Source organism: Aegilops tauschii, chromosome 7 (genome assembly GCF_002575655.3).
Source record: "Aegilops tauschii subsp. strangulata cultivar AL8/78 chromosome 7, Aet v6.0, whole genome shotgun sequence".
Classification (NCBI taxonomy): domain Eukaryota; kingdom Viridiplantae; phylum Streptophyta; class Magnoliopsida; order Poales; family Poaceae; genus Aegilops; species Aegilops tauschii.
Genome location: NC_053041.3, coordinates 525,021,385 through 525,040,161, shown reverse-complemented (window position 1 = coordinate 525,040,161; position 18,777 = coordinate 525,021,385). Strand labels below are relative to the sequence as shown.

The 18,777-nt window shown below is 44.2% G+C and overlaps 1 long non-coding RNA gene across 1 annotated transcript; it reads right to left on the bottom strand.

Moving 5' to 3' along the window:
- Positions 1 to 571: 571 nt before the first annotated feature.
- LOC141026387 (uncharacterized) lies at positions 572 to 2,227 on the bottom strand. Its single transcript, XR_012188452.1, has 2 exons — positions 1,052 to 2,227; positions 572 to 966 (listed from the first exon to the last, which is right to left on the bottom strand). It is a non-coding gene; the product is annotated as an uncharacterized lncRNA (long non-coding RNA).
- Positions 2,228 to 18,777: the final 16,550 nt, after the last annotated feature.

Here is an 18,777-nt window from a genome sequence, read left to right as displayed (position 1 = left end):
ACCCAGAAACCGTCGGGGATATGCCCTCCTGGCACACACATTCGGCAAAATGAGGTCGTGTGCGACCGGCGAGCGCTCAAATACGGAATACGTACAGTAGAGCTAAAAAAATACAATTATACGGTGAAATTGTTTCCGGTCGCAAGTACATCCCACACAGTTAGTCCCCTCTAAACGTTTCCGTTCGTTTGTACATCCCACAAAGTCGCTCCAAGGAAAACATTTCCGTTCACTGGTACATCACACACAATTTTTCCCGTTAAATCGCTTGCGTTATTGAATATATCACACACGGTCCGTGGGAGAAACTGTGTGGCAAAGGCTGTCCATCACACACAGTTTTCATGTGGTAAACGTTTGCGCAAGGTGGTCTAACACAAACATTTTCAAGAGAAAGTCGTGTGTGATTGTTCATTGATCCAACATGGTTTATTCCTAGAAACTGTGTGCGTTGCCTGAGGTCATCGCCCACGGTATTTTTTCAAGAACCGTTTGCAATAGCAAAACCCAATTAGCAGGCTAATTATCCTATTATTCATAATCCATTTATTAATCTAATTGACAGTTCATATTAAGCACACAATATATTTCATTTTCATAATTGAAATACATCAGAGTACAACATCATATAGCTTCAGCACTCAGTTACCCCATTACACAACTACACCAGGACCAAGTTTCACATGCAACATCTATAACCTTTCGAAATTAGCATCATAGACGGTACATAGACAGATGTATCTCATCTGGAAAACTGCTGAAGCAGAAGGCGAATATTGAGCCTTCATTGATGTTGAAGGTCTTTGTAACTTTAGGCCAGTGCCTGTGGATGATTGACCATCCATCCTTCGTCCTCTTCAGGAACACTTCAATATTGAACCGTGGGTGTTGTATGAATACCTTCCTCTCCTCCTGACCATACAGGTGGTTTGAGAGGTAATCATCAGTGAACTGCTTTGGAAAGGCCTGAAAACAAGGATGTGCATAAATATCTTCTCTATATTGGAAATGGGGCAAATGAATAAAAAAGGAAAGGTATAATAGTTAGTACCATCCTGTAGTGAAATGATGTCTTCTTCATTGTGCAGACAAAGATCTTGTTGTTTTTTGTCGCTAATTTCTTTATCCTAACAATCTTTCTGAGTTTCTTGACTTGACTGATATTCATGGACAACTCATTTCCCCATATGCAAAAAGGGTAGAACAGTGGGTCAAAACCTCTGACAGCAGGACCTATATGTGCAAGACCAAATTGCTAAAAATCTAAATATTAGAATGGTTCCTGCAATTGCACAATAATGTGCTATTAGACAACGGACCATGCACGTGCTAACCTCGATTGTAAACCTCAGTGCTTCCCATTGTTTCCTTGCAACACATATAAGGTAGTTAGTCATCAGGTTAACTAAGGGTTCGCATGCTATCATTAAAATATGTTGATGAAAAATAATCACATTGCAGATTCATCAGATTAATTGAAGCCACATGGAAAACCCATTTATCCAAACCAAGCATGATTAAGAACTAGGAAATATAACACTTGTATATGTTTCTCATGTATTAAGTGCATCCAAATTCGATTTATTCCTCACATGCACAGCAATACAAAATTCTACCCACGACAATTGGACATCGCATTGCAGAATTGAACCAAGCAGTTAACTAAACACCACAACAAATGAACCAAACGTTAACTGAGCACCACATTGCACAATATAACATACTCCTAATAGAAGATCAGACAGTTAACCAAACAGTTAACTACAGCCAATTGTAGCAATTGTATTTGTTTCTCATGTATTTACTACAGCCAAATTCAATTTATTCCTCACATGGTATACAATAACAGAATGCACCCACAATTTTGTAAAGATAAATTCTATTTATTTCTCACATGGAAGACAATACAAAATTGCAGCTTGAAGAATTGAACATCACATTTGCAGAATTGAACCAAACAGTTAACTGAAGACGACAACTAATTAACAAAACAGTTAATAAGTGAGCACCACACTGCACGACATATAGAACATATACACTAGAGCAACAGATTGCATGGTAAAATTAGATATCACAATTCACTAGAATTTGTGAAGGAAAGGCAGGAGCAGCACACGCAACGGGTAAACCGAGCATGCTTAACCGGCGTAGCTAGAAAATGGCAAGGTGCTCCTTGAAGATCTGGGGGTCGACACGAATGGCAGCCATCGCGACCTCATCCGCGCGTGCGGTCGCGATTTGCTTCTCCGCTGCCAAATGCTCCTTGAGGTCCTGGCTATACTACGTGCACCATGGCTTAGGCCGGCGCTTATTTGGTGGAGGGGTCGGTGATTTGGGTGGAAGGTGTCGCGCTCGCGCCGGCGGTAGGGGCCTGTGGGATGTGGAAGGAGGAGGAGGATGGGGTCGGGTGTGGATTACCTGCCTAGATAGGTGAGGCCGAGGAGTGTGAAGGAGGGTCGCCGGCGAGGAAGTGGCGGCGCTGCAAGCAAGGAGTGAAGGTTTCAACTTGGAAAGGAAGGGGGAAAGAGGGGGAAATGTGGCTTTTGGTAAGGGGGAGGGGGCGGGGAGGTAGATATTTCCGCGGAAACTGAAAATTTGGAATCGCTTCAGCCAAAAAACTGGCGCGCAAAGTGTCATCAGACACGGTCCCTTATTCAGACATGGTCCGAAGATATTTTGTGTTGCATCTCACATGGTTGGTTATAATAAACTGTGTAGGATCTACTTGATTTTTGGTCTTGATTTGAATTACATAATGGGGTCACAGCGGCCATGGACGGTGTTTGAATTGCTAGACCTTTTATCTGCAGTGATCATAAAAGAATTGGAATTATTCAGGGTTCGTTTGGACATTTTTATGCATTAAGTGAGTTTTCAATGCATTTATGTGCATAATTCAAATTTGAACTACATGCACATGCTCCAGTGCATATAAATTCATTGAAAAATCGAATCTTTGTCCTTGGGTGCATGCTTAGGTCCCATGCAAGAAATGGGAATGAATTTCAAACACCAGGGCACCGTTGATTGCCGGCAAAACATTGAGATGCCTGGTTTTTAAATTCTAGTAAATCCAAAACTTGTCTGAAATTCATGAAACTTGGCATGCTATCATGGAGCGGCATCAACATGCCATGGTACAAATTTTGTCCCATTTGGGGCAGGTTTGGGTATATGCTTCTCACAAACCGGAGCTTCTCACAACAAGCATGATGGTTTTCGGTAGGGAACGTCCCACCTTTGGGGACGAAACGATATCCATTGCCTCTTATTGCTTTCAAGTTTTTTTCTCGTGTCAACATAGAACAACAGGACTATTGTGTGAATTTTTGTGATTTTTGGGGTTCGTTTGGACATTTTTATGCATTAAGTGAGTTTTCAATGCATTTATGTGCATAATTCAAATTTGAACTACATGCACATGCTCCAGTGCATATAAATTCATTAAAAAATCAAATCTTTGTCCTTGGGTGCATGCGTAGGTCCCATGCAAGAAATGGGAATGAATTTCAAACACGAGGGCACCGTTGATTGCCGGCAAAACATTGAGATGCCTGGTTTTTAAATTCTAGTAAATCCAAAACTCGTCTAAAATTCATGAAACTTGGCATGCTATCATGGAGCGACATCAACATGCCGTGGTACAAATTTTGTCCTATTTGGTGCAGGTTTGGGTATACGATTCTCACAAACCGGAGCTTCTCACAACAAGCATGATGGTTTTCGGTAGGGAACGTCCCACCTTTGGGGACGAAACGATATCAATTGCCTCTTATTGCTTTCAAGTTTTTTTCTCGTGTCAACATATAACAACAGGACTGTTGTGTGATTTTTTGTGATTTTTCGGGGTTCGTTTGGACATTTTTATGCATCAACCGAGTTTTCAATGCATTTATGTGCATAATTCAAATTTGAACTACATGCGCATGCTCCAGTGCATACAAATTGGTTGAAAAATCAAATCTGTTTCCTTGGGTGCATGCTTAGGTCCCATGCAAGAAATGGGAATGAATTTCAAACACCAGGGCACCGTTGATTGCCGGCAAAACATTGAGATGCCTGGTTTTTAAATTCTAGTAAATCCAAAACTCGTCTGAAATTCATGAAACTTGGCATGCTATCATGGAGCGGCATCAACATGTTGTGGTACACATTTTGTCCCATTTGGGGCAGGTTTGGGTATGTGCTTCTCACAACAAGCATGATGGTTTTCGATAGGGAACGTCCCACCTTTGGGGACGAAACGATATCCATTGCCTCTAATTGCTTTCAAGTTTTTTTCTCGTGTCAACATAGAACAACAGGAGTGTTGTGTGAATTTTTGCGATTTTTTGGGGTTTGTTTGGACATTTTTATGCATTAACTGAGTTTTCAATGCATTTATGTGCATAATTCAAATTTGAACTACATGCGCATTCTCCAATGCATATAAATTGGTTAACAAAAATCAAATCTGTGTCCTTGGGTGCATGCTTAGGTTCCATGCAAGAAATGGGAATGAATTTCAAACACCAGGGCACTGTTGAATGCCGGCAAAACATTGAAATGCTGGTTTTTAAGTTCTAGTAAATCCAAAACTCATCTGAAATTCATGAAACTTGGCATGCTATAATGGAGCGGCATCAACATGCTGTGGTACAAATTTTGTCCCATTTTGGGCAGGTTTGGGTATATGATTCTCACAAACCGGAGCTTCTCACAAAAGGCATGATGGTTTTCGGTAGGGAACGTCCCACCTTTGGGGACGAAATGATATCATTGCCTCTTATTGCTTTCAAGTTTTTTTCTCGTGTCAACATAGAACAACATGAGTGTTTTGTGAATTATTGTGAATTTTCGGGGTTCGTTTGGACATTTTTATGCATTAACTGAGTTTTCAATGCATTTATGTGCATAATTCAAATTTGAACTACATGCGCATGCTCCAGTGCATATAAATTGGTTGAAAAATCAAATCTGTGTCCTTGGGTGCATGCTTAGGTCCCATGCAAGAAATGGGAATGAATTTCAAACACCAGGGCACCATTGATTGCCGGCAAAACATTGAGATGCCTGGTTTTTAAATTCTAGTAAATCCAAAATTCTGTTAACCATTGATGTGACACCACGTGTCTTGGTTTTAATGACTATAGGAGGTGCCATGCAGACAGCTGCTTGACCATTACTGAACGGGAGGCGTGCGAGCGCCGTCCGGTGCACAGGCTGACCGAGAGGCGTGCAAGCTATCCTCGAGTGCGCAGGCTCATCGGGAAGCGTGCGAGCTGTACGCTGCGCAGGCTCACTGGGAAGCGAGCCCCTTTGACTTCCTTGGCCGTCCGCCTTTCTCGCATCCTCTCCATCAATGGCGCCCAAGCCGCAGTTTAATTTGCTTTTTAAATATAAAACACTCATCGCAAATGTTTTAGTTAGAACACCCGTATGCAAACCGACAGCTTCCCCAGGAAGCCAAGAGAAAATGTGTCGAGCAGGATTTCTGCAGCTCTTGATCGCAAATGATTTAGATATAACACCCGTATGCAAAGTGAGAGCAGCGCAGGATTTGTGCATCCCTTCAACGCAAACGGTTGTTCTGGATGACCCCTGTGCAACCACGTACAAACAATTTGGTAAGATTTGCATCTGTCATATTTGGTATGTTGCCATTTGTCAATCTGGAAAGATTTACATTTGTTGATCTAGTAACGTTGCCATTTGTCAATCCTTGTAACACTGCGATTTGTCAAAATATGCAGCTAGAAATCATTAGCACTATGTAATTTTTGCAACTAAAATTCAGTAATTAAGCATAGATTTCATTCATAGATTAAGCAGTCGTTCTTAATTTATACAAACAGTTCAACTCGACAGCTGAACCGTCCAAACTTCTCCCCAATTGTTGCCAACCACGTACTGAAATAGCTAGTTCAACTATATATACTAGCTAATTTTAAGTATACGTTGTACAGTTCGACCACACATCTATAGTCAGATGAACTGAACAAAATAGCCCCTAAATACTACTCCACGGAGGGGCTTTGTGCTACTTCCGGCAGCCTCTCCTCTACCGAGCGCGCTCAGTGAGAGGCAGATGAGGAGGAGCCTACCGATGAGCCGGAGAAATGCAATACGGTGCCTGCCGCTTTTGCACGTTCAACGAAAATCTCCAGCTCGAACACCCACTGCCGCTCTAGACGATCCCTCTCGAAGCGGCTGGACTGCTCGTAGATCTCCTGATTCCTCGCCTCAGCGTCGGCGTGTGCTGCGGCCACGGCTGCGGTAAGGCTCTTTGTGTGCTCGACGAGACGCTCCTCCTCCTTCCGTAGGAACTCGATGTAGCGTGCAAGGTCGCTGACGCATGTGCGGTCCTCCACCTCCGCCTCCCTTCTTCGGGCGGTGGTGGCGGTGCGGGTGATGATCCCCGGGCTTGCGGCCACAGTGGCCGACGATGGGGTGGCGGCCACGACCACCACCTCCCGCCTTCGGGCCGCGGTGGTGTGGCGGCAATGGCGGCCGACAACAGCTGCCGACGGGCAGCGGCGGCGGAGCGTGTGGTGGGTGTTCTGCGCACACCCAACAGGGACGCCAAGCGCACTACACTACGCCAGGGACTGCGCCGCTGCCGCGGTGTAGCCTCCCAGCTGGAGCTGTCCTCTAATGACGGCGGAGTGGCTGAGCGACGACGACGGACCGTGCCATTGGCGATTGTGGGAGAAGCAGACAAGATAAGATACAGGGAGGGAGGGGAAAATGCGACACGGGACTTGCCGGCCGTGAGGGTTTTTATAGCAGGCCGGTAAGCATTGGAATTTTGGGGGATTTCACCGAGTCCGGCGGGAAGCTTGCGTGGGAACGGGCTCACCGACGATTCATTGGCGCCACCGTTTGGCCAAAAGAACGCCCTCGCGCGCTGCGCAAGCTTGCGCTGTAAGCCGTCTGTGGCAACGGGGTGACAAGACGTGCGAGAGGAGGACGAGAGGACACGTACACATACAGTTAATAAAAAAAGTTTGCGATTTAATTACCTACTATACCCCGTCCTGGTTTATAGGTAGGATTTAACTAATAAAATAAGAATGCATGTCGCCATAGATTATATCGTTGTAGTCGTATTTGAACATAGTTTCTAGCTATACAATTTTTGTAACATGCATTAACACTTTTTTGGTTAAATTGAAGGTTATACACCAGCAGGCGTTTGCCCGCAACACACACGGCTTAATCCATCACAAACAGCTCTGATGGATCAACTGTCTGCCACGTATCGCACACGCAACTCTAATATGATTCGTGCTTGATGTCTCCGACATCGCTCGCACAGTTCGTCTTATTTGCCACGGATCACCGTGCCGTCCTCTGCTCACGTCCCTCGGCAAGCTCTGCTCTCCATAAGGCGCCGCAGCGCGCTGTGCTCACCGTTAGGCGTCGTGACGCGCTCTGTCGCGTCCGTTGGCGCGCTCTGCTCGCGTCCGTCGGCGAGCTCGGCTTGTGGATAGCTTTTCCTTGAGGCGACCGCGCAGCGCTCTGCTCGTGTCCCTTCGCACGCGCTCTGCCAGCGGTTGGGCGTGCGCACGATCACGTCGGGGGCCCCATATGCATGCGGTTGCACCGCGCGTGTTGCCACGCGATGCAGTTACGTGCGACACGATGGAGTTATGCGCTGCAAATTAGAACTACCATCAGGGCCTGGCAATATTCCTGGCCGTCCGGCTTCCCCTTTAATTCCCGCTGCCATTATAACCTTAGTCTCTTCAACCTTTCGATCGCGCCCCACAACACAACAAGCACACCCACGATGACACATAGAGGGGGGATGTCCGGCGGCGCTCCAATGGAGTTCGGCGAGCATAGAGTGGAGACCCACGCGAGGGAGATGGATCTCTCGGTGGTGTACACCATCGACCCAGCCGTGGTGGACGACTACATCAACAACGTTGAGCAGTTGCTTGCTGGAGACAAGTACAAGGTGTTCGGCATCGACCTCCAGTACACCACCGGTCGTCCCGGGATAGATCAGAAGGTTGCCGTCGCCCAGTTGTGCGTGCGCCATCATGTCCTCATCTACCACTACTGCATGGCCACAGAGCCTTGTGACCGTTTCAACAGGTTTGTTAACAACACTGACTACAAGTTCGCCACGGTGGATACCAAAGACGATGTAAAAGCGCTCAGTGTTACGGGCTTGGCCTGCAGGAACCTTGTCGAAATCTGTGACCACTACAGGGTCTATGGCAGCACGAATCAGGACTCCCTGGCCGAACTCGCCTCGGCCATCATCGGCCCCTACTATGAAAAGATGAAGCAGGATGTCCAGAGAACAAGTCCCGTATCCTGGCACAAGGCCTGGATGCGGCAACTGGATGAACCTCACCTCAGGTTCGCGGACAAGAGCGTGTACACATGCTACGAGATGCACATGCGGATCGTTGACATGAGGAAGTGCCTCGTTACCCAAATCGACGAGCCCGGATCGAGCCACAAGAAGAGCAAGCATCACAAGAAGTAGATGATGATCAGATGATCGTTTATGCTAGTTAATCATGCATGTAGTATATAGTTTACTTTACTGGTGTGTGTGGAAATGTCATGTTGTAGTAGCCACCTATGTAATTATGCATGTAATAGTTTACTTTGGTGTGTGCAAATGCCATGGTTGTAGTAGCCACCTATGTAAGTGGATGTTTAATTTGGTTATGCAAGCATGTCCTTATAAGTGTGTGTATATATATATATATGTTGTTCTTCTGTATGCAATCCCATTACACAACACACACGTCTTATTAGCAGCAACCGTCTGTGTTCTTATCGGTCTTCAGACACATTTCTGATTACAGACCTGTTTGCCACGTATCACACACATCTTGTTAAGTTGAACCATTTCTGTTCTCATGTCTCAACGCAAACAGTTCATCCGAGTGAACCGCATGCCATATATCGCATACACCTTTGATCTGGCCGACCGTTTCTTTTGTGTTACCTAATCACAAACAGTTCATCCGAGTGAACCGTATGCTTTGTACCACACACGCCTCCATCTGGCTGCCCATTTCTTTTGTTCCTCCTCATCGCAAATAGTTCATTGAACTGAACCGTATGCCCTTCATCGCACATGCAACTAAAACCTGAACCGTGTTTGATGCATCCGTCATCGCAAATGTTTTACACATTTCTGACGGTTTTCATACAACACCGTTTGCGATTATGGCATCGCACACAGTTTCTCGAAGGGTCTCTGATTCTAGTGTCGCGTTAGCAGCATCCTGCAGTAGTGTATGGGTAGCATGAGTTATTATTGTTGACATCACCCTTGAGGTGAATACGTTGGGAGGCGAAATTATAAGCCCCTAGCTTTCTATGTGTCCAGTTGAAATGTTTTGCTCATGTGTATGCGGTAAGAGTTAACAATCATAGAAGACTATATGATGGTTGAGTATGTGGAGCTCTTACTTAGACTCTATTGAATAAGTTGAATTGCAATTGTTTGGTGACTAAGAATATAGGTTGTTGAGTTTCAAGAGAATTCATTGTTTGAACCTTAACATGTGAATTGGTTGCTAGTTTACTATGATGAGAAAGAATTGCTATTTTGATGCTAGGAAAAGTGATTGAAATTATCATTGATCAAACTTATGCACTTTTCTAGCATTCAAACTTCATAAATTATTTCTTTTATCATTTATCTACTCGAGGATGAGTAGGAATTAAGCTTGGAGATGCTGATACGTCTCCAACATATCTATAATTTATGAAGTACTAGATGACACCCGCGCGTTGCGGGAATGCATAGATACATATTTATAAAGGGACAATTGCATTTTTACCCCTAGTTGGTTCCTACCCACGGGTTTTGCCCTTACTTTTCGAGCTTGCTCAGTTTTGCCCTTACTTTTTCCGTCAAGGTCCCTCGAATGCCCTTTGACCGTTTGACCAAAACTTTGAAAATTCATAACTAATTCATATGAACTCAGAAAAATGCAAATAAGATATCGAAATGTTCAGATAAACAATACTTTTGTGTGCATATCATTTGCATTCAGGACAAAAAGCACCCTTTAAACTACCTGAGGTAATTAATGTTATTAACATTATTAAAAATAAAAAGGTATAAACAATATTTTTTTCATGAATAAAAATTACATGCAAATGTAGGTGATGTCTTCTGAACATCCAAATATCTTATTTGCATTTTTCTGAGTTCGTATCATCTTGTTAAGAATTTTCTAACGACTTTGACCATTATTTGGAAACTTCATAACAAGTTGATACGAACTCAGAAAAATGCGAATAAGATATCAGGATGTTCAGAAAACATCACCTACATTTGCATGTAATTTTTATTCATGAAAAAATATTGTTTATACCTTTTTATTTTTAATAATGTTAATAACATTAGTTACCTCAGGTAGTTTAAAGGGTGCGTTTGTCCTGAATGCAAATGATATGCACATAAAGGTAATGTTTATCTAAACATTTTTATATCTTATTTGCATTTTTCTGATTTCATATGAATTAATTATGAATTTTCAAAGTTTTGGTCAAACGGTCAAAGGGCATTCGAGGGACCTCGACGGAAAAAGTAAGGGAAAAACTGAGCAGGCTCGAAAAGTAAGGGCAAAACCCGTGGGTAGGAACCAACTAGGGGTAAAAATGCAATTGTCCCTTTTATAAAATATGCAGGGAAAAATTATATATTGAATATTGAGTAACATATAAAAATATTTAGAAAACTATTTTGTAGGTGCCTCTTGGATTGCCGTAGGTGCAATATGATTCCCATGCTTAGGAAGTCACAAAGAAAATGAAATGACACTAAGCATCCAGATAAAAAGTGGTTCGAATACATGTAAAATATGCTCACTGTTACAATTTGTCAACGTGAAAATTTGTTGTTACCTAAAAAAAAAATGAAAGTTCAATTACAAACTTAGAATCTATACAAATAGCCACCAAACTTAGTCTGAAACTACATTAGCCACAAAATGACCACCTTTTAAGTTTGAAAACAAATGTGGAATGGACTTAATAATAATCTATATAAATTATATATATAATTATTATAACAAAGCTAAGTGAAGCAACATTTTTACAGTAAAACCAACTGAAGTGTGTTTCAAGTGAATGAGGACGTACCTAAAGCATAGAGGAGCTGCACTGAAAAAGAAATCCGTAGTGCGCATCTTCAATAATCGGTAGGAAAAAAGGTCATACCTCAGTTATAGAGCCTCACAAAAAAAATAATGAATGGTTCACGTTTTCCACATTAGACATAATCACGATCTGTGCCCATCAGAGTTACTTAGATGTCAACGGCTTTCGAAATATCCTCTGTGCTGCATGGATGCAATCTGAAACAAATGGTGGGTCAAAGTATTGAAAAATTCAAACATTAAACCACCGTACTAAAATTAAACAATTACTTAAATAAATGTAAGAACAAAGTACCAAAGAAAGAATGGGGCGCAACACTAATTGACCACGCCTTCTCCAGTATGGTAAGATGCATCAGGCAAGAAATAATGCATGGACAAATGCAACATCAAGATCAATTAGTAAAATCCAAAATAATATTGTTGCTGCAAATAACAGAGAAATATACGTGGCCACCTGAGTGAATTATTTCATGAATCAGTTGACTTGCTCGAGAATTTTCGCAACTGGTAAGGGTTATGACATGACACATCAATGCTGTTGCTGCAAAGGCACAAGCAAAACAACGGAGATACATTAGTAATCAAACACTTGCATGAGAAAAATGAGATGTTTTTAAATCACAGTAGCATAAAAAGATGTCTGCTACCTTATGTCCAACTGAAAGAGCATGGAGTTGATAGCTAAGCGTGCAGCGCGGAGGCACAAATATTGCCGTCGGCGGAGTACGGGCTGAGAAGTTAGAACTGAACACAAATGACATAATTTAAATGAATGGACACACAAAAGCATGTCAACAGTGGTATTTGCCATCTCCCTGGTGAAAGTAAGTGCAGCGGTGCTCACTCATAAGCTGATTTGCAAGGCCCGAAGTTGGAGCCCCTAGGGAAGTCGTCTTTGTTGCAGACTCCTTGATACGCGTCGCCGCCGACAGTGGCCGTGGAGCACAGAAATGATGCGAAGAAACCTCATTGGTTGTGCCTTCATCGATGATCTGAATTTTGGGTGTCCGCCGACGGAACGATGCAACGCCAAAAGAGTCGGAGGCGAGTCAGACCAGCGGGTGTGCTGGAGGAGGACCAGAGTACAGCAATTGCGCGCACAGGCGGACTTGGCATTGTTCCTTCCATGACAATTTGGGTGGCTGGTGGCGGTGGTGGTGGCCCCGACCCCCGTAGCAAGGAGTCGTAGGTGAGGCAGACCGGCTGTTGTGCAGGAGGACCGGACTTCAACATGGAGATCACCTGCTGGTCGCTGGACTACTGTGGCTAAGGGAAAAAGTGGTTTCTGTTTTTCTCGAGAGAAAGGGCTGGCCTTCCATAGATGTTGTAGGTAGAGGAAAAGCCAACCATTATACGTGGGAGGGGAGAGAGACTGTTTGGTTGTTATGTTGGAAACGGAACCACTAATAAGAAAGGAATGGGGAACAAAACTGCGATTGGTTTCTCAGGACTTTACCATGCGTATGCGTTTGAGGGAAGCTAGTGACGTGGCATGTTGAGATAATGAAAGTGGTGGGATCATCTACTTAGAAATATATAGGATATGACGTGGCTGGATGTGATTGGATGCTGAGGTGTCTATGTTGCATGTTGAGATAAATCAAGTAGTGAGGGTGAACTTGTTAAGTATATATAGAGGATTCATGCTGTTATATTATCACTCTTGAATGTTTTACAATCATTTTATAGCAACTTTATATCATTTTTTGGGACTAACCTACTGACCCAGTGCCCAGTGCCAGTTGCTGTTTTTTGCTTGTTTTTTACATCACAGGAAATCAATATCAAATGGAGTCCAAACACCGCGAAACATTTTGTGGATTTTTTATGGACTAGAAGACATCCATTGGGCCAATGCAGCACCTGGGGGTGCCCCGAGGGGGGCACAACCCACCAGGGCGCGCCTGGGGGCCCAGGCACGCCTAGGTGGGTTGTGCCCACCTCGGTGGCCTCCCGCACCCCTTCTTCGCCCTATAAATTGCCAAATATTCCAAAACCCTCGGGGGTAACCCTAGATGAGAAGTTCCGTCGCCGCAAGCCTCTGTAGCCACCGAAACTAATCTAGACCCCGTTCTGGCACTCCACCTGAGGGGGAAATCATCACCAGTGGCCATATTCATCATCCCGGCGGCCACCACAATGAGGAGGGAGTAGTCCACCCTCGGGGCTGAGGGTTTGTACCAGTAGCTATGTGTTTAATCTCTCTCTTTCTCTCTGTCTCTCTCGTGTTCTTGATGGCACGATCTTGATGTATCGGGGGCTTTGTTAATATAGTTGGATCATATGGTGTTTTCCTCTCTATCTTGTTGTGAATTGAGTTTTCCCTTTGAGATTTCGTTTTATCGGATTGAATACTTTTATGGATTTGTGAGCACTTGATATATGTCTTGCAAATGAATACTCGTGGTGATAATGGGGTATCATATTGATTCACTTGATGTATGTTTTGGAACTCAACTCACGGATTCCCGAGGTGACATTGGGGTAATCTATGCATAGGGGTTGATGCATGTTCTTGTCTTTGTTTCTCTGGTAGAAATCTTGGGGCACTCTTTGAGGTTCTTTGTGTTGGATTGAGTATTATGAATCTGAAATTATTTGGTGTTATTTTAGTACGAACTCTTGGATAGATTGATCGGAAAGAATAGCATCGAGGTGGTTTCGTACCCTACAAATGATTTCTTCTTATGTTCTCCGCTAGATAGGAACTTTGGAGTTATTCTTCATCGCACGTTGAGGGATGGTTATATGATCCAATTATATTAGCATTGTTGGGAGGTTGCACTAGCGAAAGTACGGACCCTAGGCCTCATTTCCAAGCATTGCAATACCGTTTGTGCTACGTTTTATCAATTGCCACCTTGCTGTTTTTTATTGTTACTATTACAAAAATCAATATCTACTATCCATATTACAATTGTATCACCATCTCTTCGCCGAACTAGTGCACCTATCTAAATTACCATTGTATTTGGTGTGTTGGGGACACAAGAGACTTTTTATTATTTGGTTGCAGGGTTGTTTGAGAGAGACCATCTTCATCTACGCCTCCCACGGATTTATAAACCTTAAGTCATCCACATGAGGGAAAATTGCTATTGTCCTACAAAACTCTGCGCTTGGAGGCCCAACACGTGTCTACAAGAATAAAGTTGCGTAGTAGACATCAACGCTCCCCAAAAACCTGATCGCCCCTCTCCCGTACCGGATCACAAGAGGTGGGCTTTAAGAGGCCTTCTATCTCACTCTCCGGTGCACGCTGGGAAGCGAGATGGGAAAGAGGTAGGCGATGCAATGCTCTGGAACAATGTGAGGAGTTGTGTCTCGTTGGGAAGAGGAGCGACCTCTTATAGGAGTAACAAGATGAAACTGAAATGGACACACTAATTCTCATTAAGGAGAGGAGAAACAGACGCACTAAAAATCCTATGAAGTGGTGAGTTTCGTCTCCCATTAGTAGGCAAATCGTTTGAAGTTATTGCATGACAAAATATGCTAGCACGCACGGTACGAAGAAACCAATGTACTAATGAAGAAATGAAACCGAAACCAAAATATTGATGCCATCAATGAGGAGATGATGTCATCATTCACCACCATTCGGTTTCACTTTCCACTAGCGCAAATATTTTAGCTTCTTTCTTGTCAAGCATGAACGTGCCACATGGGCCTATGGGATTTTCCTAGAAATTATTGGATATAACAGATGGTCTAAATCCCAATAATTCTAACAAACGCTAGGCCCAAATTTCGGCTGGTCGCCACGTGGCCATCAGATTCAAGCGCCCCCGCACCATTGGATTACCTCTAGAATCATTTCCCAATTGTCATGCGGCGAACACATCAACCTGCACCAGCAATCTCTAACTCCAACCTTCTGGTTTTCACCAACACCTAGGGTGTGTTTGTTTGGTCTCCAAACAGCGGCTCCGCCAGCTTCTAGGGGATGTTTGTTGGCTTCCATAAAAACCTGCCTCACTCAGGCACCAATCTTAGGCGTTGGATTTTGTAGGCCTGAGGCCAGGATCGTTGCCTAAGCAAGGAGCTGCCTATTAGGACTCCTGATGACCCACAAGTATAGGGGATCAATTGTAGCTCTTTTCGATAAGTAAGAGTGTCAAACCCAACGAGGAGCAGAAGGAAATGACAAGTGGTTTTCAGCAAGGTAATGTCTGCAAGTGCTGAAATTGTAAGTAACAGAGTAGTTTGATAGCAAGATAATTTGTAACGAGCAAGTAACGATAATAGTAACAAAAGTGCAGCAAGGTAGCCCAATCCTTTTGAGGCAAAGGACAGGCCAAAACGGTCTCTTATAATGAGCAAAGTGTTCTTGAGGGTACACAAGAATTTCATCTAGTCACTTTCACCATGTTGGTTTGATTTGTGTTCGCTACTTTGATAATTTGATATGTGGGTGGACCGGTGCATAGGTGCTGTTCTTACTTGAACAAACATCCTACTTATGATTAACCCTCCCCCAAGCATCCGCAACTACGAGAAAAGTATTAAGAATAAATTCTAACCATAGTATTAAACTTTTGGATCCAATCGGTCCCTTACGGAATAGCGCATTAACCGGGGTTTAAGCTTCTGTCACTGTCGCAACCCATCATTTAATTGCTACTCCACAATGCATTCCCTTAGGCCCAAATATGGTGAGGTGTCATGTAGTCGACATTCACATGACACCACTAAGGGAATCACAACATACAGACTATCAAAATATCGAACACGCATCAAGTTCACATGATTACTTGCAACATGATTTCTCTCGTGACCTCAAGAAAAAAAGTAACTACTCACAAATGATAATCATGTTCAAGATCAGAGGGGTATTAAATAGCATATTGGATCTGAACATATAATCTTCCACCAAATAAACCATATAGTAATCAACTACAAGATGTAATCGACACTACTAGTCACCCACAAGCACCAATCTATAGTTCCGGTAACAAGATTGAACACAAGAGATGAACTAGGGTTTGAGATGAGATGGTGCTGCTGAAGATGTTGATGGAGATTGCCCTCCCCAAGATGGGAGAGCTGTTGGTGATGATGAGGACGATGATTTCCCCCTCCGGGAGGGAAGTTCCCCCGGCGGAATCGCTCTACCGGAGGGCAAAAGTGCTCCTGCCCAAGTTCCACCTCGAGACAGCGGCGCTCCGTCCCGAAAGTTCTCTCTTTATTTTTTCTAGGTCAAAATGACTTATATACCAGAAGATGGGCATCGGAGGTGGGCCTAGGTGAGCACAACCCACCAGGGCGCGCCTGGGCTCCCTAGCGTGCCCAGGTGGGTTGTGCCCACCTGGTGGGCCCCTTCTGGTAGTTATTTGCTCCAATATTCTTCAAATATTCAATAAAAAATCTCCGTGATGTTTCAGCTTGTTTCGAGTTGTGCAGAATAGGTGGCCTGACGTAGCTTTTCCAGGTCTAGATTTCCAGCTGTCGGAATTCTCCCTCTTTGTGTATACCTTGCATATTATGAGAGAAAAGGCATTATAATTACTCCAAAAAGCATTATTATGGATAAAAACATCATAAATAACAGTAAGAAAACATGATGCAAAATGGACGTGTCAACTCCCCCAAGCTTAGACCTCGCTTGTCCTCAAGCGAAAACCGAAATGAGAGAGAGGTGTCGATAAAAACAAAATACGGACATAGAAGCATCATGTAGATTATTATAACAGCAACAAAATTAAACATAAGGCTTTAATCATAGAAATTTTGTCATATACTTCTCATGAATAAGTAACAGTTCATCACACAATCGAAGTATAAAGCAAAAAACTCTATTAAAAACCAACAAACTATGTTCTCAGTCAACTTTGCAACTACAATTCATCATCTTTTCAGGAAGGGTCACGTATCGGAGCCTCTAGGCAAGTCCACATAGTCAACCATCATATAGTCTTCTATGATTGCTAACACTCACCGCATACACATGAGCAAAACGTTTCAACCGTACACATAAGAAGATAGGGGCTTATAGTTTCGCCTCCCAACGTATTCACCTCAAGGGTGATGTCAATAATAATAACTCATGCTACGCATATTCAATTGGACATATGTGCCTAGATCTTTCCTCACCACATGATGCTTGCCAAAGGAGAAAATAAAAAGGAATAGAGAGAAAAATTTGACTCTTTGCATAAAAGTAAATACATAAAAGTAAAGGATAGACCCTTCACAGAGGGAAGCAGAGGTTGCCATGCACTTATTTGTTTGTATGCTCAACCCCTTAGTGCAAAAGAACGCCACGTTGCATTGCCCCTTGTGATAGCGACCTTTATTATGCAGTCTGTCACTTTTATTCTTCACCATCACAAGTTTGTGCAACGCTCAATTTTCTCTTATACTAAATGATCTCACACATTTAGAAGCAATTCTTATTGCCTTTTTGCATCGATGACAACTTACTTGAGGGATCTTTCTCAATCCCTAGGTAGGTATGGTGGATGATGAGGACATGTACCTAGGGTAGGGTCACATGCCTGACCTAAATACCTTCCCCAAGGACATCACTCTAAAGCCAGAAGCATTCGAGGGGTACCATCACCCACTCGACCAGAAACATTTCCACTCGGAGGAATCAAGATCACTCGACCGTAACAAGAAACACTCGACGGAAAGAAGACCTAAAGTCACTCTACACAGCAACGGTCGAGCATTAACTCCTAGACTTAATAGCCATTTATAACACTTTATTACGGACGTTACCAGTAACGCCCCCCTCTTGATGTACCTTAAATCCCTTGTAATGTGGGATGGCCGGGTGCTGGCGCACTCTATATAAGCCACCCCCCTCCACATGCACAAGGGTTCGCACCCCCTGTAACACACACGCATATAATCCAGTCGACCGCCTCCGGGCTCCGAGAGGTAGGGCTGTTACTTCCTCCGAGAAGGGCCTGAACTCGTAAAACTCGTGCGTACAGCTTCTCCATAGGTAGGATCTTGCCTCTACATCCCTACCCCCCATTCTACTGTCAGACTTAGAACCACGACAGTTGGCGCCCACCGTGGGGCTGGTGTCTTAGCGACTTGTTGGAGAAGTTGCAATTTTTCTGATCCCCATTAGCATGGTTTCAGGCGGAGGATTGGCCGAGGGCCGCGAGATCCGTCTCGGCGCGCTCGTGTTCGTCGCCGACGACTCCGCTTGGCTCCAAGAAGCTCCACTCGACGTCGAGGCGCTCCCCGTCCGCGGGGCAACGCACTTTCGCGCGTGCGTTCGCGGCATCCTCCTGCGGCAGCCGTCGACCCAGTATCTGTCGGCTCCGATGGTGTCTTCACTCCCTGCTGCCCGCCGGCACAAGCGTTCCGGTCGGTCGAGGCTCCAGCGGTGGGTGAGGCACGCGGTGGCTCGCCAGTCGGCCACCCCCCAAGTCGCGGCAATCGAGCCCGACGAAACTCTCTACGACCTGTTCGACTGGCTCCGTTGAGACTGCATCCGAGTGCGACATCAGTGACCCCGCGGCGGAAGTCCTGATGGTCAACGGACCGCGCAGTTCTCCTGGCTTCCCCCGCGATGATGGTGGTGATGGCGGAGGCGATCCGTCGCGTGTCCACGAGGAGTACCGCCCTGAGCCCCTCTCTTTGCAGCAGAGGGAAGAGCTTCGCCGCCGTAACATGGATGCACTTCACACTC